Genomic DNA, 6,117 nt, shown 5'->3' with positions numbered 1-6,117 from the left:
CTCAAGCAAAGGAAAAAAAATAAATAAATAACACATCCAACCTATAGCAACAGATGAGGACAAAATACAGTCATGTCCTGCAGTGGAGGGGAAGACAGGCAGCCTAGTGAGTAGCTCTAACTACCTGTATCATAGAACCTGCAGGATACTGTGGGAGCAAAGAGGAGGGCAGTTCCCAGATCGCTCCCCCAACGCTAGGGCTCATTCTAGTTTTCATCAGTGGTAAATGCACCATCCTGGAGCTGCTAGCACTCACAGGACACCACCTCAAGCTGGAGATGTTGTACCTCTGTGTGACAGGATATTAGGTATCAAGTGGATCTTGTTGTTTCCTCTTTGGGCCCACAGCGGAGAACCCAGGTCCTTAGTACCCCATACTCTGAGTTCAGAGAACAGGCAGAGAAAGGCCTGGTTGCTTCCCTTCCTGCCTTTGCCCCCTGCCCTCCCACTCTCACAAGCCTGGCTGAAAAGAGTCATTTCAGCAAAACCAGCACTCCCACCCTCAAAGACAAAATAAGAGGAGTGTAGGGAGGGAGTAAATCATTACTCCTAGTCGGAGCTGTGTGAATGGGTGGCGGGCACTACCCAGTGGATTTCTTCTCCAAAATCAAGGAAAGAATTTGCAAGGTTTGGGGATGCTTTGTCATCCCTCCTGCACTCCTCCACACACTTTCTTCACTGACCTGGAGACTGGTCATCAGTGGTCATCTTTTGGGGATTGGAGAATGAGGTAAGGAGATGGCGCAGCGAGATGGTGAGGAGGACGATGACCAGGTCAAGACTGCCGCCAAGTTGCAATTCTCAAGACCTACAGGAAGGGGATCCCCAGGGAATTTTTGAGCCCTGGAGTTGAAGAGCTTGGGAAAGCAAGTATATTTGGAGCAATGGCATCCCTAGGAACCCATACAGCAGAAGGGGAAGGAGGTCCATACAAGGCCCACAGAGGAATACACATGGTGCCTCCTGCTGGGGGGCCCCAGCCAGAGTCTGCTCCTGGTGAGGGAGGCACCCCAGAGTCTTCTCCTAGTGAGGGTGGCACCCCAGCCCTCATGAAGCTCAGTGGACAGGAACAGCAGTCATGGGCACCCAAGGGGAGGACAGCAACTATACCATGGACATCCACGTGAGGGAGCATCTGTCTTGCTTTCTTTCCTCCTCTGGGGGAGTAGAGACAAGTACAGACTGGGCCCCCTCTGCCACTTGAACTTCCCATGCCACAAGTTCCACCTGTCCTGACAGGAATGGAGAGGGTCAAAATATTAAAATTGACTGAGGAACTAAAGGCAACTGTTCCCTTGACCAAAAACTACAGGAAATTTATGGAATTGAAACCAAGGTTGCTATGGAGAACAAGAGTAGTAGCAATTATTGGAAAAACAAAACCATTTTATGTTTATACCCCCAATTAGTTAATACTCCTCACTAAACCAGGGAAAGTGTTTTATTGCCTTTGCTAAATTTAAAATCAGCTCTTAGAAGAGTTACTGATGAAAAGAACTTAGAACCGTACCTGGAACATAAGACCTCAAAAAACTATGAGTTAATATAGGAAGTAGTAGCAGTAGTGATAGTAGTACGGTATTTTCATCATATAACCAGTGTCTTAGTCAGTTCAGACTACCATAATAAAATACCATTAACTGGGCACCTAGTGAACAGTAATTTGTCACTAGTTTGGAGACTGGGAAGTCTGAGATCAAGGTGCCGGCAGATTCCATGTCTGGTGAGGACCTGTTTCCTGATTCTTACGTGGCTTCTTCTCACCATGTCCTCACATGGTGAAACAGACAAGCTAGCTCTCTTTGGGGCTTCTCTTATGAGGGATTTGTGCCAGTCACCTTCTAACAGCCTAACCTCCAAACACCATCAAGTCAGTGATGAGGTTTCAACATACAAATTTTGAAGAACACAAACATTCAGCCCATAGCAACTGGATAGAATTTTCAAAACATATATAAAGGATTTCCATAGCCTCTCTTTCATTTGATCTACAAAAGAACCCAGCAGAATAGGTAAAGAGGGTGTTATTATCCCCCCTTGAAGATGAGGGAACTGAGGCTCCTTGAGAGTATGTGAGTTTTTTCCAAAAAATCTCATACATGTGAACCTAGAATCAAAGACTTCTGACTCCTAGCCTATGGTTTTTGTTTTGTTTTGTTTTGTTTTGTTGCATGACCAGCTTTGTAAATCACAGGGAGAAGAAGGAGAATGAGAAGAAGGAGAATGAAAACGAAAGATTGGAGAGGGAAGGATGAAGAAAGACAGCCATTCATTTCATTGACTATGCACCATGAGCCCCGAGTTCCAGGGATTTTCATATATATATATATATATATATATATATATATATATATATATATATATATATTTTAGAGGCTAAGACCACATACATTTCCATGTATACATAGAAACTTGTTGTATTAGTCAGTTTGGGCTGAGTTGTGTTGCAATAATATCCCCCCAAATCTTCAGGGCTTACAACAACGGCTTCTTCTTGGCTTATGTTCATGCCCTTTGAAGATCAGCTGCAGCCCTGCTCTATGTTCTCTTTTTATTAAAAAAAAAAAAAATCTTTATTGAGATACAATTCACATACCATACAATTCACCCATCTGAAGTTTACAATGTAATGGTTTTTGCTATAGTCACAGATATATGTAACAATCACCGCAGTCGAATGTAGAACATTTTCATCAGCTCAAAAAGAAACCTTTTGGAGGATTTCTCCTCTTGACCTCCCCATTCCCTCCAGCCCTAATAAACCACTGTCAGCCTTTTGTCTCAATAGATTTCCTTATTCTAGACATTTCATAAGTGATATAATATGTAGTCTTTTGTGAGTGACTTCTTTCACTCAGCATAATGTTTTCAATGTTCATCTGTATTGATGGAAGCATATATCAGAACTTCACTTACTTGATGACAGAATAATATTCGGTTGTATTGACATATCACATTTGTTTATCCATTCTTCAGTTCACATCTATTTGAACTTTTCACATTTGGACATTAAGAATAATGGGGTTATAAACATTCATGTACAAGTTTCTATGGACATGCTTTCATTATGTGTGTGTGTGTGTGTGTGTGTGTGTGTGTATGTGTGTGTGTGTGTGTATAATCATTGGGTATATACCCAGGGTGCTTTGTTATCCCTCCCGCACTCCTCCACATACGTTCTCCACTGACCTGGAGACTGGTCATCAGTAGTCATCTTTTGGGGATTGGAGAATGAGGTGAGGAGATGGCACAGCGAGGTGGTGAGGAGGAAGATGACCAGTTCAGGACTGCTCCCTGCCCCCAAGTTGCAATTCTCAAGACCTACAGCAAGGGGATCCCCAGGGGATTTTGAGTCCCGGAGTTGAAGAGCTTTATTCCAGGAGTGGAACCACTGGGCTATATGGTAACTCTATGTTTAATTTTTTGTGGAACTATTAAAAGCAGTTGCACCATTTTACATCCCCACCAGCAGAATATGAGGATCTCAATTTCTTTATATTCTTGCCAATACTTGTTACTGTCTGGCTTTCTTACACTAGCCCTCCTAGTGGATGTGAAGTGGTGTTTCATGACGGTTTTGATTTGCATCTCCCTGATGACAAATGATGCCAAGCATGCTTTTATTTCGCTTTCCCAACAGAAGGACATAAGCTTGCAGTGAAGCAGAACTGGGTTGGACCTTGGTTCTGCCACTTACTCCCTGTTAAGTAACTTATATCCAATTGCTCCACACCATGAAGCCTCACTTTTCTCATCTGTAAAATGAAGATGAAAATACTTGCATCATTACATGTCGTGAGACTTCAAGAAAATAATATATGCGGAGCACCTGAGTACCTTGGCAAACGGTAGAGGCTTTGTAAACAGAGGCATTATCATTTTGTTATCCATTACAGATAAGAAAACTGAGGTTCAAAAAGGTTAAGAAACTTGTCAGAGATCGTAAAGTAATGATGTAGTTGGGTCAGGATTGTTGCCCAGGTCTGTTTGGCTCCAAACTATAGTGTTCCTGCAACTCTACTTTTGAGTCAGAATGCCAGGCACTTGCCGGGCGCGGTGGCTCAAGCCTGTAATCCCAGCACTTTGGGAGGCCGAGACGGGCGGATCACGAGGTCAGGAGATCGAGACCATCCTGGCTAACACAATGAAACCCCGTCTCCACTAAAAATACAAAAAACAAAAAATTAGCCGGGCGTGGTGGCGGCGCCTGTAGTCCCAGCTACTCGGGAGGCTGAGGCAGGAGAATGGCGGGAACCCGGGAGGCGGAGCTTGCAGTGAGCCGAGATCCGGCCACTGCACTCCAGCCTGGGCGACAGAGCGAGACTCCGCCTCAAAAAAAAAAAAAAAAAGAATGCCGGACACCTATTGGGGGTTACGTTTTCCTATCCTTCACACATCTACAAGCATGTTGAATAGTGAATGAATAAAAGTAATTTGAATCTATAAATAAACAATGGTATGTATTATAATCAACGGCACAGAGAAAAGAAAACACATCACTTTCTTTCGGCACTAACCTTAATTAAGTTTTAGGTGCATTTTTGTTTATTTGCTTCCAATATAAATATTATCCATTTCAAATGTTACTACTGTAAGAAAACTTTTATTAAGATATAAAATGTTTATTTTAATAAAAACATATTGTATTCCCACCCTAAATTCATCCTTTTTTAAAAACAGAACTTCAAACATTTAAATCTTTCATGTGATTTTTATTGTCTTTGTGCTTGTATTTTTTTTCAATTAGGATGTAATTTAGTTTTATGATGAAAACCACCTGGAGGCTAAGACCACATACATTTCCATGTATACATAGAAACTTGTTGTATTAGTCAGTTTGGACTGAGTTGTGTTGCAATAATATCCCCCAAATCTTCAGGGTTTACAACAATGGCTTCTGTCTGGCTTGTGTTCATGCTCTTTGAAGATCAGCTGCAGCCCTGCTCCATGTTCTCTTTATTCTAGAATCAAGACCAAAGGAACAACCTTGAGCTGTGGCACACCAGCATTGTGGTAGAGGCCCACGAGAAATGTTAGAATCAGAGGATGGCACTTAAAGTTTTTATCTGGAAGCAGCAATTATCATTTTCACTCACATAACATGGATCAAATCCAGAAACATGGCTAATAAGCCTGATGTCAATGGAGCAGGAAGAATACCTTCTTATGGGGAGGGCCACCAGGCAGGCCCTAAAAAAAAAAGAGAAACAAAGTTTTGGATAAATAGTGCAATCTACCAGAATTCTGGGTCATGAGTCTCCACTTTCCTCTATTTGTAAGCAAAATACATCTATTCTTTCTGATAGGGATGCCAGATTAAATACAGGATGCCCAGCTAAATTTAAATTCCAGATCAACAATGGGTAATTTTTTAGGATAAGTATGCCCAAAATATTGCACAGTGAGATATACTAAAAAATTATTCATTGTTTATCTGAAATTCCATTTTAACTAGGCATCCTATATTTTAATTTACAAAATCTGGCAGCCCTACTCAAGAAAAATAACCTAAAGATTCCATTCGGTTACAGCATCAGACTTGAATTCCATGATCTCATGGAGTTCTCTACATTAGGCCCAGATGTTCATTCTCTTGAGAGCAAAACCTATGGATCAAAAAGACAAGTTATCTGCCCCTCATATGCCCAGTGTATCATGGTGAAACAGGATACCTGAAACAAACACTCCCATTCAGAAAGTAGAGGAGAGGAAGAACGCAGAAGTCACTTGTCCATGGCAATTCTGAAAGGCCCTTGGGCAGAAGTTGCAGACTACCTTCCATGGAGACTGGAAATGTTCTTTGATTAGGACTTGATTCTGGACCTAGAACAGTAACACCTGATGTATTGTTCGGCATGGTGCTTGGCACTGTCCTCCGGGAGGTCTTTCCTTTCCAATTGTTCTCCTAAAGCATTTTTTGTAAAGGACAATATGTCCTCTTTGGAAGCTGGCCAGGCTTCTCTGTCTTCTTCCCACAAAAAGTTGGAAATCCAAAGGTCATTTCAAGTCTCAGTTATAATCTGTTTTAGCATGAGCCGGTGACTCTTTTGGCAATATAACTTTCTCACATTCTTATCTATTTGATTCGAAACAGCCTCATGTGCCAATGGCCACATC

The sequence above is a fragment of the Macaca fascicularis genome, chromosome 8, assembly GCF_037993035.2.
Source record: "Macaca fascicularis isolate 582-1 chromosome 8, T2T-MFA8v1.1".
Taxonomy (NCBI): domain Eukaryota; kingdom Metazoa; phylum Chordata; class Mammalia; order Primates; family Cercopithecidae; genus Macaca; species Macaca fascicularis.
This window is presented reverse-complemented; position numbering follows the sequence as displayed.